Here is a 16644-nt window from a genome sequence, read left to right as displayed (position 1 = left end):
ACAGTCCTAAATCCAAAATTTCAACATTCTACGTCTAATCGTTTTTGAGTTATGCAAGGTACATACGTACGTACGTACAGACGCCACACCATAACAAGTCAAAATGGATCCAGTGATGATCAAAATGGATATCTCCGTTGAAATCTGAAAACCGAAATTTTTCGCGATTTTAATACTTCCTTTACTTCGTACAAGGATGTAAAAATCATATTGACATTTTAGCTAAGAATTATTTACATTTGAATAAATATTGAGTAAAACTTTCGTTTAGATGATTTTATTAAATTTTAATTTATTACCCACTATGTGATTAAATATAAATCGGTTATGTAATAAATATGTTTATATAGAGGCTGTAATTCTTTTTTCTTATCTACGTATAAGACCTGAAGGCCTGAAGATCTGCTTCGATCTCAAGTCTTCATTTTCCATTTACTAAGTGACCACCCTGGATTCCGACAACTTTTTAGCTGACATCTTAGAAGTAATTTTATCATTACTCTTTATCCATGGAACCCGAGGACCTTTCCCATCTCTGCTGGTAATCACCTATTATCGTTCTTTATGTAAATATTACGATCAATTATTTTATTTCATTCTGTTGGTATAGTAATTTATTCTTTAAAAAATAAAAAAAATAAAATACCAATGACATCTGCTTTTTGTATCTCGAAGAATTTTATAGATCAGGTTGTTGCTGGGAGTTGGGGGAATGACATGTTTCAAATAGCAACTTCTTCTCTCTTCCGTTAGCCCTACAAGCAGAGCCGTAGACAGGCAAATGTGACAGGCTTGACACCTGGGATAAACATTAATGGCCCCCCTCCCACAAAGCTCTGATTCAGAAAAAAAAGAAACTGTTTGGAATGTTAGTCTCGCCTCACTCCTGTCCAATATCTTGTTTAATTGTATCGTAGTTTTATATCAGAATAAAATTCATTTCCATTTTAGATGCATTAGTTGTTCCGTATCTAGTTTCTTTTTTTTTCATTTTTATCCTTGTTTTGTTTGTTTGTTTATTTATTTGTTTGCCTGTGAATTTCTTCATTATTTTTATTTTTATTTTTTTTATTTTAGAAATATTAATTAAAAAAAAAAATTACTTTTATTATTTTTTAAACACGAACAACAACACAGGACTAATGTAACAAGATTTCATCGTTTATTACAAGAATAAAATATTATTAGTTAATATTATGAGAAAAACATATTATTGATTATTTTTGAATGTAGTTACGGAGAACAGTGTTCTACAATACAGCCTTCGATTCACTCCTATTCAGTAATATTTTTTTTCTGACCTCAAAAAATAAAAATTTTTAAAAAAAATATTAGACGTAATTTATTAATTTTACATACAGTCATGGAATTACTAAATGAAAAAAAATTCTGTAATATCTTCCTAATATAAAGCTCTCTTTTTTCTGATTAGCCTCCGGAATTAGCGTAAGGTAACATTTCAGAGGATGAATGAGAATGATATGTATGAATGTAAATGATGTGTAGTCTTGTACAATCTTAGGTAGACCATTCCTGAGGTTTCTGGTTAATTGAAACCCAACCATCAAAGAACACCAGCATCCATAATATGAAGCTGGCTTATGGTTATATTTTAAAAATAGTAAGTTCAGTATTTACTACTTTATTTTTGATATGAAAGAGTGAGCATCAACGCTATGGTCATCTAGCTAGTGAAAATTGGTAGCGTATTCTATGCCTGACCGGGATTCGAACCCGGTACCTCCGCATGCCAGAGTCGCTACCCAATCAGCCACGGAATTTGCTATTGTATTAACTAGTTTTGCAAGAATAATATTAACAATTTACCTTAAAACAACTTGAATATTAAATAAATATGCATTCTTATTTTTTTTTACAGCATTATTAAAAACTTTTACCCAAATTTTTTTGAAAAATTTCTTTCACAGTATTAGTAGTTAATTTAAAAAAATTAAAAACTGGTTAAAATTTAAAAAAAATAAAATTAAAGACTAAAATATCCTTTTCAATTCTTCTTTGTTTCAACTTTTTTAAGTTTTCAATTAAATTAAGCATAACTAACCGCGAACAAGTTATTTACCCTTAATTCGGGACCGATCTGAAAAATACATAATTATTATTTTTTTATTATCTTATTATTATTATTTTGCTGAAGTTTTATTATTATTAAAGTTTATTTTATTTATAAATATTTAATTTTGTTTAAGATAAAAGTAAACTTTCAGAACTGCCTCCTGTGTGGTAAAATACTATTTTTAGTAAACCTATAGGGTTTAAAGAAATAAAAAAAACCCATGAGATTTATTATTTATCTTGATAAATAATAAAAAAAAAACACAAAAGCAGGAGGATAAACAAAAAAATAATATTTTCATAAAAGTAAGAAAAAAATAAAGAGAAACGAAATTAACTAATATTATGGAATGTGAGCTAATACTGTACGGAATGCAGAAATATATATTATTTTTGCTATACGTTTTCAAAAAAAAAAAACAAAAAACGTTACGTTTTATGTGAAAAAACTTTGACTCAAGATTATATATATAGTATTACCCTTTAAAGGGTAATGCTAGAGTAATATCTTTTACAAATAAATAACGTTCTCTTTATAATCATGTAATTATTTAAGTAAAAAACATTTATCTGGAAGGTATTTACTGATGTTTTCTGGAACAAATTCTAGAAGTGGAAGTAATTCTACTACAGAAACATCATGTAAAAATTAAAAAAAAAGAAAAGAAAACATTAAAATCTGTGCATTTATTTGTAACTTGAACATGAGTTTTAAAAATAATACATACTGGTCAAACTGATACCTATTTATTTTTTGAAGTCTGTTTAAGATTCTTTACGTTATGCATACTTCAGTAACATGAAAGAGATTCTATAATAGTTTACATAGTTAACTGATAACGTGAATTAAATAATTAAGATTTTTTTTAAAAATCATTATGGAAAATATTTTTAAGCGTATCCTATAAAAGGAAAATAATACTAACTTCCTTAAACTGTGATGAAATCAAGAAATATATTTTTATAAAAATAAAATTCATATTCCAAGACAATGACATCGATTTCAGTGTAAATTTTCAGCTTAAATAGGTAGTACAATTATTGTTGTCTAGTTTAATGGTAAACTTCTTTAGTCTCTTAGTTTCTCAAAACTTAATTTTCTATCTTCATTCTTAGGTACGTTTGTCAAAGTATTTGTATGAAAAAATGTGCCGTGAGCAAATAAGTCTGATTTAAAAGTCGCTTTGAAAATAATGTTTGTTTGTTCTAGACTTGAGAATAAATAATTTTGAATTAAAAATGTACTTATTTTTAAACAGATAAGCCTATATTAAATTTTACAAGTCGGTTGTTATAATCACAGTTCCTTATTCTATAAGGAAATTCAACTTTTGATTATATTATTTTAAACGTAGCACAGACAATTACGTAATTAAATGAACAAAAAAAAATTATTTAAATGTTACTAACGTCGGCTAAATCATAAATATTCTTATTTCATTGTAGTTGTCATAAAAAGCATATGGCGAGGCGAGCTGAAAAGATAGCGTTGAAATGTAGACGGTGGAAGGATTATCAAAGCAATATGGAGATACCTTATGGACTGACACTATATAGGGATTAATTGACGACAAAAAAAATAAGCGCGACAGACTACGAACATGACATTGAAATCGGAGACGTGAGTAACTTTAGACTCTAGTCTGAGCCGCGAGCCTGGACCTCGCGCGATGGCGGACGTGTCGGATTATAAGCTCTTCCCAAAAAATACAAAGTTACACCTCATCGCTGGTAGGGCTTAATATTAAAATACAGGGGGTAATATATCGTAACTGCTTAATGTCGGCTTAGAGCCGTTCTCAAATTTAAAAGGTGGCCAAGAACTAGTAGGTGCTATGTTAGATACCGGCTTGTACACCACTAAAAAACTACATCAGGCATATATGTATAGCCTTTAGAATCTGTGTACGGGTATGAATACTCTAGAATATTGAATATAGACTTTTACCTGGATTGTTTTTCTTATCAATGTTCACTATCTAGTCGTTCGGTCTACTAAATATTTTTTAAATAAAAAGTTTGACGTTAATCCAGATATTTTTTTAGAAGAGTAATACTTACAATTATCGTAGTTATAGGCAGTTTTAAAATTAACTAGTCATGAATTGTTTAGAGAAATTAATTACTATCAAGTATACGTCTAAAATAATCATTAGATCATAACCTTAAACGAAATCCTACTTTTTTTAATTTTACAAATCTATAAAAAAAAATTAAAAATTTTTATTTTTTTAAATACCAGTTATATCTATTAAGATTTATTTTGTTCATTAATTTTATTTATTTCTTTCGTAATGTTTGCTTTATTACTTGTTAAAATTATTAGTAAATAATTATATATATACAATGGTTATTTAAAACACTAAACAATTTTTCTGTCGAATTTGAAATCGATTCTGGAGTTTGTAATTGATTATTAAATTATTTTTATTACGGTAACATCCATAAAACCTGTTACTATTATTCTGTATTTTTATCTGTAACAAAAAGTGTCAAGTTAAAAAGAATGTAGTTTTTCATGTTGTTACAAATGCAGTATTATATAAAATGTTTTCTATAAAATATAATTTCCGCTTACCAGCAATTATTAGTAGCGATTATGCTCTAGGGATTTTAGAAAATATTATTTCCATCTTCAGGAACATATGTTAATTAAATATATATTATAAATTCACTGCACATATTAAACTGAGTTAGATAAAAATAAAATAAAATTGATATAAAACATAACAGTTGATCGTCAAGTAAAATCAAGTCATACGTATAAATGCAGTATTGAAAGATGTACAGATCTATACCAGATTTACTGTTATTAACAAAGTATAAATAAATCATCTTTTTTTATTTAAATACAATAATAATCTTAATATTTTTTTCTTTATGATCTCGCTACATAAGCTTTAACCTTGTGGGTGGGAGATGAAAATAGAATTTTGTAGCGTATGAAAAAGTCATGCCTGACCAAATGAAAGGCCGGTAGAATAAATTGTGTTTATCCTTCAACGACACTTTGAAATCGGCTAAATATATCTTGTTTCTCTGAATACTTTCAAGCTCCTTTGAAATGTACATGATTCCAGCCTATGCAAAAAGTTGAACAGTATTTTTTTAAGAAAAAAAAACTTTCTAACAATTTTAATCTAATTATAATAATTTTAGCTTATAACAGGTGCACTAAATTCTAAATTATGTATGTATAGGTCTCATGTAGCGTGGAATGGATATGTGAAATGTAAAAAAGATTTCTCAAACTGATTGGGAAGGTATTACATAATTACTAACCAAGATTAGGATTCTTCAAAATAAATAAAATTATACAATTAAATTTTAGTGTACACCTTTTATTAATTCATACATAAATATAAGGTAATCTTAACCGGAATTCCGTACCCAATATATCAGCTGCCACTCAGTGTAGAACAAAGATACGCAACTGTACGTTATTAGGAAAAGCGTTAGTGCCTGGCTACCAATAAAATTAACGTTTTAAACTAAATATCAACTATATACATTTATCAATATTTTGTGACGATTATTGAAGTTTTAAATAATGTCAGCATGTTTTTTAAAGTTATTTTTTATATTTTAGAGGTTTACTTGTTATGACTGAGAGTGTTTATGTAAATTATAATAATATATGCGTTTAATGCACATAATGAATTTCTGTTTATTAAATTAGCGTGTTTTTTAATAAGATAGATTATTTTTTTTTTTATTTACAATAAATGATGAATTCCCACATTTTAAGGATGTCTGAAATAAAATTCTCCTAAAAATTCTTTCCATTACCTAGAAAACAGAACTAAAAACGTATATTGTGATAAAAAATTAAGAATGACAAAAAAAATGAAAATTCTGGACGTTTATTAGCCGATTTTGTAAATTAGAATTTAATAAAATCTCAAATAAGAGTAACTTCTACGAGAAGAAGCTTCAAAACAAAAAGAGTAGAAACAAAAAATTTAGGAAAAAGGTCAGTTAGAGAGTTAAGAAATATTGGCAGAAAAGGAACTAGATTGACTGTAAAAGATATGTTAAACATGGTCCATAGTTGGCCGAAACGAAAAAAAGTTATGAAAACTGGATCCTGTAGGTCCAAATCGGTTTCAGGATGATCGTGTACAATATTTGATTCTTCGTTAGTGAAACCTGTGATCTCTTGCTCAAAAACAATTAAACTTAAACTTAATATCCAGTTGCTTTCTCTTTTCTCTTACATGGACCTTCCACGTCAGATGAGGATTAAGATGAAGACCCATGTACCGTGCACTTTGAGCAGGTGGTATGAGAACGCTGTCTAGATGGACCGATGGGCAGTTTCCTCTTCTCATTGCGAATACTACATGACGAAATTTGAAGGGAAATTTCAAAATTTTTGTAATATAAGAATTTTATATTATTAATAACTCGAGTAGCCAAAATTATTATAAAATATACGTAATTTTTTTTAAAAATTATTATTTAAACAAAACCAAAAATTATAAAAAAGTAAAAGCAAAGATAGAATCCTAAGCCGCACGATTTAGTTCTTATTTCAAACCAGGGAATTTTATTACATCCTTGTACGAGGAAGTATTGTAATCGCGAATAATTTCGGTTTTCAGATTTCAACGGAAATGTTCATTTTGACCATCCCTGAATCCAAGTTGATTAGTTTCAGCGTGACGTCTGTACGTACGTACCCGTATGTGCGTACTCAAAAAAGATTAGCCGTAGGATGTTGAAATTTTGGATTTAGTATTGTTGCAGCATCTAGACTGTTGTAGCACCTTCCTTTTTGATTGCAATCGACTGACCAAAAGTGTCCAATCAAGCCCAAAGTCAAAAAAAAAACTTGAATTTTGGACTTTTTCTTAACTGCAGTAATCAGCTCTCATTGAGAGCTTTTCAACGATATATCATAAGTGGTACTTATTTTCACTGGTTCCAGTTATAGCCAAGTAAAAGTTTAATTAATGAAATATTTGGATCTTACAAGGGGAAGGGAAGGCACAACGGTTCGAATCAAACTTCATTTCCTTTTTTTGTTTAATTTTTTTTTTAAATTTAAATATATTGATTTATTAATAATTATTAACCTCTGATTGTAAAAAAAAAATACAGCAAATAGTAATTCAATAATACCAAAAAAAATATTAAAAAAATTAAAAAACATGTAATAAAAAATATATATAATTTAATAGGCGTATAAGCAAGTCATGTTGTGTCCACATCAGATTTTTATGTAAGTATAAATTAAAGTTTTCTAAATGTGCAATAATACAGTACTATGTACATAGTACAAATAAATGTTGAATAAGTCTGCGGTTTAGTAAAAGATTGAAAACAGAAGCTAACGGTGTAATTAGTGCTTTCTGTGACCGCGGCAAGAGACAAGATGGCGGGGGGAATTCCCTGTAGTCCTTTGGGAAGGGCAGGCATTGGTTCAGAACGCGCAGACTCCCTCAGGACCCTCCAAATCTTTTCTCTCTGCTTTTAACTACCTTTCTGAATCCAGAATCTGTCCATCGCATCATCTCAAGCGACATCCGCAACTCTTATTTCTTTTTACCTTGTTGCTTCATATTATTATTTTTTTTTTTTAATGTGTTGTGAGAAACGCTATGGAAATCACTTATATTTCAAAGTATTTAGGGGAACATCTGTTACAAAAATATCACATTATATCAAATTTCAAGTAAAACCTGAAATATATTATTAATTGGTAAAAGTCGTATATAATAATAAATTCGTTTAATATTTTATTTATATTTTACACGGGATTTTTCATACGTTACAAATTTCAATCTCATAATCCTATAAACAAGCTTCAAGTTTACTTAGTGAATTAATAATTTAAAAAAAAAAAATTTAAATAATCTAAAAAAGCTGACAACACAGTTGATTCTGATGCACGGCTTACACACATATACACACAGAAGTTTAATTTAAAATATTTATCAACAATTTATTTAAATACAATTTTTTTTCATTTATTTAATTCAATGATTCTATCTAAAGCACGCGCGTATACCGTATTTAATTCACGCGGTATTCGGTATGGCGGTAATAGCGGCGACGGTCGGAACTAACTAAACTTATCTAATTTTACAGCATAAATAGATTCACTAGTACGGTCGGTAGACTGGCGTTGCCGCGTGACTACAACCGGGCGATCGAGTTCGAGACACATCCAAACCGAGTTATTTTTTTACACTTTAAATGCTATTCATTTATCTAATTCTACCGCTCACCTGTGACGTCACAACATAGCAGTAATTTAAAACTTTTTGGGGGGGGAGTGTGATTTTGCAAGTATTGTTATTTTTTAATTGTTAAAAAATTTGCCTAAGAAAAATATGATCTTAATTAGGCAAAATCTCAAATACTGAGGGTGACCCTGATCTACAGCCTCACCCCTTGATATTTTGGTTGAAAATTTAATGAGATCAATGCTCCATATACAGTAGTAATCTGATCAGATTTGCACAAAATTGGTCTAGCAGTTCTGGAGATATGAGGTTATTTAGAGGCCGACACCAAATACACGTACATATGGACACTAACATCCGGAAAATTTCCATCCGTTTTTTTTTTTGGTTTTTTGGGTTCCTTAGGCGTCAAAACGTCAACATCGGCTGAAAACCACATATGCCCAAATTTGGCCGATTACAATACTTTCCTTTCTAGAGCTATGGATCTGTTATAGCGCTATCTAGACGGGAAATTGGTTAAAGTTTTCGTAATAACAAACACATACATTTTTAAAAAAATACAAAAATTTGTACAAAATATTTAGCGATAATATAATAAGAATGTTAACTAAAGAATTAAGAAACATTGTGATCGGGTATGCTGATCTATCCATACATATGAGTCCAACAAAAAGAGATTAGATAACATTATGATTGAGTTGATTCAGGGACTAATTAATACAACACTTTATATTAAAAAAATATTTTGATCACTAAGTATGGGATAATGAACTTTAATCTGCAGTTAAATAATGGTAAGATCCATTTATCCTCTGAATAATTTATTAAAAGTAATAAAATTTTATAAAAATATCAATCATGCTGTTTTGAAGAATATGAGTATGTTTTTTTTCTTTTTCAGAAAATGTAAGTTTTGTAAATAATATACTTAATATTTCAGTAGTTGATATAAAAGTAGTTTTTTGATAATAATTCCTGAAAAACTCCAAAACCTAAGTATAATTTGTGTTTGAAATTATGATAAAATAAAATTATTTTGCACCAAAAATTATTATCATTTGCTATTATAATAATCATCAATCAATATTATAAAAAAGAGGGTATTCAAAAGAGGGATGTAAGAAATAATCTTACTAATATTCAGCTGTTAAACAACATCTACATTTGTATTTGGTCTAAATGTATTGAAAAAACCATGACCTGACCTATACTGAGATGTAAGGGAATATTTATATATAAAACATATCTTTATAAAAAGTATACCTAATGACCTAATGTAATGATTATACATTAAATTAATGTAATCTTTTTACTAAGTAAACTGAAGGTACCCTATTTAAGACCTAATAAAGGGAAATAATGTTTATCATGCTTTTCACATCCTTTGATGCAAATTTAATAAAATTCCTATAGCTTTTTATTAGATTTCTGTGATAAGAAAAAATTATTTTTGCAACACCCTTTAATTATTTGCACCCTCCCATCTGTTTATCCCATAATTAATCGAAGATATCAATGTAGATTTTGTAAAATATTTACATTGTACGGAACATTATAATACTGGTGATTAAGACGTAAGCTGGTTCGGAATCAGTAATACTAAGGTAAGATATCTTCAGGCAGGATGAACAATGACTGGCTGATCTCTTGCGGTGATAGATGATTGCTACCAGGGGTCCTTACCTCTGAAGAAGAAGACCTGTAGGGGTCTAAATTTCATATTAATATATAACTAACACAATATATAACCACCTGATCATCTTGTGCAATGTCACTCTTGTCTCAATTACAATAGCTATCCCACTAGTCACACCCACCATAAAAAGAACTTTGCTTGTTATAAATCGTCTCATGACATCTAACCATTTTTCATGATAACATTTTTAGTTAGATTGAGTATATAGTTTTATTAACTTAATTTATACTGTTTTGGAATTTTTCTTGGTAGTTCTTCGGGTAAGATATTTAATTTTTGTTTATATGGTGTAATGTAATATAAAAATATTAATAAATTTTGAAAAATATCAGTTAATATACGAATTACGGTGATCTTTAAATATTAATTTTTGGATAATTGCATTATTAAACTGTTTTACAAAATATTGATTGAATTTTAATTAGGTGAATCGACTAAAAAAAATAATTGCAAACAACATAAGCATAATGAAAAGCTTTGAAGATCTCCTAATATTTGATCAGTCATGTGTAATACGCTTAGGTTCAATTGAAATTGAGCCTATAATTCCGAGTGTAAATAAGTATATATTGGTATAGTTAGAAGCATAGTAAAATATTTTGATATTTGAGATTTAGGTTAGACAATGTTTTATGTACATAAAATAAATATCAGAAAGAGGTTTTACTAAAATAAAGCTCTCAATTCAAATGATTTTTCTTGAAAGAAATAAAAAATGGGCTGGGATTACATGCAGCAAAAGACGATTTTTTTTCTATAAAATTCTAATAACTGAATTTGTAAAAGTTTCCATTTTTTCTTCAGACAAGAATTTTTCTTATCTCTGATAAATACCCCACGCTAAAATCTATAAAGGTATGAATAAACACATAATTCACTTACAAATTAAAAGCAACCACCTATAACAGAAAACTAGTAAACCACAATAATGAAGAAGCTAAAAAAAAAATAATGAAATACACGTATATGACTGAAGACACACAATAATTTGTCGACTAATTCTATTTCTCCTGCCATCTCCGAACAATCGATGAGGACACATCTTGGGATGTGAATCTCAAGGAGATCCTGGGATGCAAATCCAAGGCCGGCAGGCCTGAGATTGTCCTGTACCCAGAGCATAAAATCCGAAGGGTAAGATTTTCTAAACTTTCTAGTACAATGGACCAAAGTGGTACTCCTTACGTAACTTGCAAGAGGAACATTCTGGGATAAGAACCTTCGTTTGGATGTATGTTGACCACCGATGTTGAACATTATCCGACAGATCCTGGCTGCCATTTTTTTATGAAACTTACTCTTACATATCTCTGAAACTTGGAGTTTTTATCTAACCACACCCCGAGATATTTCACTGAAGTGGTAGGATGGAGTACCATGATAATTAACCTAAATGAAATCGGAATGAGTGAACGCCTACGCGAGAACATGACCAGTCCATACCCCACAATTAATATTAGAGATACTATTACCCTCGAAAGTCATAAGATATTAACCGATCTAAATGAAATTTCCTGTTATCAGTTTTGATTTATTTTATTAATTTAGTAATTGGAAATTTCAGTCAATGGAAGTAACAAAAAAGAGTCTTAAAAATAAATTTATTAGAAATATTGTATTTTTGGTTTAATTTAGATTTATCGGTTCAAATTAGAATTGTAATTTTGCAAACATTTACTTGAAAGGGAAAAATAATTGGTTGAAAAAAAGTCTTTTTAACTAAATGTCTATTGTTTATCTTAAAAAAATTCCTTCATTTCCTGGTTAAAAAAGTAACGATTTTATGCTCTTCATAATTACGATCATAATGATTGCAATGAATTCCGTCAAATCATATTTTTTAAATATGAAATGCAGTTTACAGAAGTTTATTCAGTTGTGTTTTGAAAGTTTGAAATTTGGTGAAGAAAAATATAAAAAGTATAATACAAATTTTTTATGTATTATTACCTTACTTTTTAAGAGACAATAATGGTTAATGTATTTGCAAAAAAAAAAAATAATAATAAATGTATTCACTGAACAGCTTTTGCTTTATTCTGCGTTATTTAGAAGACATAAGTTCCATGAAAAGATTCGCCTTTTTCTGATTATCATTTTCCCTTTCTAGAAAATACTCACCTTAATGTTTACACTGAAAAATTATTCTCTACTTTTAACTAATTAATTTTTTAAATCTCTGGGAATAATCCTATAAGATCTATTAATTTATAAATTAGATTTCCCTGTCCAGTTAACTGACCAAATTTAAACCTCACAAAATTGGATTTTACTCTTGTAAAAAACCAAGAGTAAAATGAGTCCCTCTTGTTGCAAAACCATCAGGTTTTAAAGAATGCCATATACTTTTTTAGCTCAAAACTTTATTTCGATATAAATTGGTGAAAAAAAATAAAAAACTTAATACAAGATTTGTTTAAAAAAAACCGAACGTCTTTAATTACGCGCTAACGGAGATATATAGTGCCATATGGTAGGCAGCATTTTGTTCCGCATAACCTCCTCTGTAACCACATGTTCTTGGATTGCTGATATCTCGTTTATTTTTCGTGTTATTGTTATTTGAGTGCAACATGTTTCTGCTCATTTACTGCTGAATTGCAGTAAAAAGTAATCCATTTTCAAGGTTTGATTTTTGGTATCTTTTAACTATTGCATTGTTTTTCACCTCTGAGTCTAACAGAAAGAATGATTTGGAAGTAATTTAATTAAGATTCAAGTTGCATGTTTTCAAAGTTTGAAATTTGTCTTTTAATTTTTGTACTACTGGTAGCCTAGCTTGAACTTTCTAAAACTAAAAATTATTAAAAAAAAATTTGAATAATAAGTTTAATTTCCTTATTTTAAAAGTAAGTTAAGGGAATATTTGCCTCAAATCCCTATCGTAAACTACATTATCAATTCTATATAACCAATACAACATTGTATTACACAGTTACACAACATACTATTGTAATAATCAATTACAGTTGCTAGATTTGACCATATTGTATCTACATTGATTACAATGTACCTTAGAGACAATGTTGACCCGTATAACTTAATCAGTAAATACCATAGAACATAATCTGATACTTCAGATAACAGTGTCTAATAATTAATGATATCGAATTGATTCATCTGTTTATTCTTGTATTATCTCAATTAATAAAAATACATTTTATATAATAAAATTTGTAAAACAAAAAATAAGTTTTACTCAATGAAATTAAAATTCAATCATAAAAATAAATATATTAAACGACACCAATAACGCTTTGTTTGGAATGTATCCCCATCATCTTCTCTTTCTATTAACCAAATAGAGATAGGCATCTATACCCCGTCAAACGAATTAATTGAATAAAAATAAGGATATCAATTGAATTTAAACCTTTGTCAGTTTAAAATCTTAACTGACGTTAATCTCTAACAAAACAATTTAATATACCTTTTTCTGAGCAAACACTTAAGAATTTTTTTTTTGGTTTGATGAATTGTCACGTAAACTTAAAGCTTGTTGATGGGATATGGAAATGGAATTTTGAGCGTATGAGAAATTCTATGCCTGACCGGGATTCGAACCCGGGACCTCCGGATGAAAGGCCGACAAAGCGCTACTAACTCGCCACGGAGAGATAAATTTACAAATCCATTTTAATTTTATACAGTACCACTACTGTATAATTATTTCAGTGATTAAAATAGTCATATTACTTTAAAAATCTGATGTGGGCCTACATGACTTCCTTGTACGCCTATTAAATTACATATACGCATTTTAAAAAAATGAAATGTTCATAGAATTTTATTTCATTAATAACTTATTATATTTTTTTCATATTTTTTATTATTATTTTTATTGTTATTGAAATACTAGTTGATCCGACAATGCTTCGCCATTGCTAGATTTGAGTATATATAGATTAAATGAACAAAAATGAAATTTTGATAAAACATTATAAAAACTGAACATTATGGAACTTCGCAAAATTTAACCTTTCCCTTTTCCCATCTTCCCTTCTTCTTTTCTTCCCTTTCTCCCTATTTCTCTTTTCCATTTTTCGCAAAAAATATTTCTTTTAACGTAATATATATATTTTAAGTAATATATATTCTGAGTGTGAGCCAAATCGGACCATAAATACAATTTTCCGAAATATCTCGATTCCAGCGCCACCTAGCGGATCCAGACTAATCCAGAAACCTTCGCGAGCGGGCGCACAACTCACCAAAGTTTCATCGCTGTCGGATGAACGGTTAAGGAAGGCATAAGAGAAATACAGACATTCATTTTTATATATATGGATATTTATCGTAATTATTTTTGCATTCAGAGGTTAATAATTATTAATAAATCAATAAATTTAAATTAAAAAAAAAAAAGGAGATGAAGTCTGATTCGAACTGATGTGCCTTCCCCTTGTAAGATCCAAATCTTTCATTAATTAAAATTTTATTCGGCTATAACTCTGGAACCAATGAAAATAAGTAGCACTTATCGTATATCGTTGAAAAGCTCTCAATGAGGGCTTATTAGTGCAGTCTAAGTCTAAGAAAAAATCTAAAATCCAAATTGTTTCGGATTTTTGACCTTTTTGGACATTTTTGGTTCAATTGATTGCAATCAAAAAGGGTGATGTACAAATAGATGTTACAACAACCCAAAATCCAAAATTTCAACATTCTACTGTTAATCGTTTTTGTTATGCAATATCCATACGTATGTATGTACAGACGTGATGCAGAACTAGTCAATATGGATTCAGGGATGGTCAGAATGGATATTTCCGTTGAAATCTGAAAACCGAAATTTTTCACGATCACAATACTTCCTTTACTTTGCACATGGAAGTAAAAAAGGATTAAATTTTCAATATGTTGTAGCCAAGTTAATGGAGAACATAACTATTTTCGTAGATTACAATTTTGTTTTCTATCTTACACTGCCTGGGAATGTATATTACTACTATTTAATTTAACATTTTTTATAAGGTAGAAATATCTAATATTCTACTAAATAGTTCAATACATTTATTCTCCAATTTATTCACTTATATTATTTTCCGTACGATAGTAAATATTTTGAATTTTCAATTTGTTAAAAACAAAACAAAAAAAAACAGCTAGCCCTTACCAGACACACCTATATATTACAGACATACATATTATTGCATAACATATTACATATGTTAGATTACATTATGTTATATAATTAAATTCATATTATTGCCCTTACAGACACACATTTTTACCATATTTCTCAGTTTCTTTTTTTCTAAATAGTGGGTTATTCTGCTTTATTGAAAATAGATTTTCTTTGTTAATGTAATTTTCTTCCATATTTATACCATCATGTCCGACTAGTTAAACCTTCTTTTTTCAGAATTTCGAAAGTGTATAATCTTCTAAACATTGTTATCCTTAATCAAAAGGGAAACCCTATGTTTAAGAATATTATAATTCTAATGGTTATTTTGAATTCTCTGTTGATTTGAGTATTATTTTCTGACCTTCCTGGCATTATTACTCTGATACTCGTAGTTGACGCGTTTCAGAATACCTCCATTCTCAAAACTAATTTTAGCACTCTCAAAAGTAGTTATGAGAATGGAAGTACTCCGAAACGTGTTATCTATCAAAGATAGAGCGAAAATGCTAGAAAGGACAGAAAATAACAATCAAATAAATTATGATTTTCCTAACAGAATTATAAAATATTGTGAAAAATTCTGAATTCTGTTAGTAAGTATAACCTTTATAACATAAGAGATCTTCATTGTAAACTCAGTAGAAGTTCGAAAATATTCAATCGTTGGAAAAAACCAAAACTTCATTTAAGGAAAGATGTCATCACATCCCAACCACCATTGGGGAAGACACCCACCTTGTGACGATATTCCGGTCGCCATCCTTCCCCCCGTTCATAGCCCTGATGAGCTTTAACGGAGGTCGTCGTCTTTTTGACCCTCTAACTGTTTACACATCTTACAGTCATCAGCCTCAGATGGGATGCCACCGGTGTAAATGCCTCGGAAGACATTTACATCAGTGGTTTTTTAATTTAGCCTTTGCCTTTGTTGTAGGATTCTTTCGGACTTCTTCTCTCTTCTGCCCTAATCGTTGCCCTCTAAACTAGCTAACTGAGTTCGCGGAAGCACAAACCCCGTGCCTAGTTCATATTTTATTTGACTATAGGTGATTGTAAGTATCTCATACTTCGGAATTTGAGCTTTAAATCTGCTCTAAAGCATACCACAAAATGTGTTGATAGCAACAACGGTAATTTGAACCTAATTTCCTTAGTTGATAACAACTGATCAAGTTTACCTCATTAATTTAGCAACTATTACGGACTATGGCCTCGCCCAGCAGGGAGTTGAGGACAGACCTCCTTTACCCAGTCGACTCCATCACAGAACACCGCGTGACATTTACTTTATCACATTCAGAGACCGCTCTCGGCAAAACAGTCCTACACTTCAGGACTGCATGGACTACCATGCTCTCAGTAATGCAGCCACTCCCTCGCCGACAGCGGCTCTGCTACTTGACTTTAACATTTCATCTTTAAATTAACCGAGGCTTGCTGCCAATGCGGCTACCTCCGGCCAATTAACTGTCTAGGCGGAATCCTAGCCCCACGGATTACTACTCTACTTAGACCCCCTCAGCTGTCCTATGTTGTGCAAGGAAACGGAG

Source organism: Lycorma delicatula, chromosome 2 (assembly GCF_047948215.1).
Source record: "Lycorma delicatula isolate Av1 chromosome 2, ASM4794821v1, whole genome shotgun sequence".
NCBI lineage: Eukaryota > Metazoa > Arthropoda > Insecta > Hemiptera > Fulgoridae > Lycorma > Lycorma delicatula.
The sequence above is the reverse complement of the archived record's forward strand: the minus strand, read 5'-3'. Positions refer to the sequence as shown.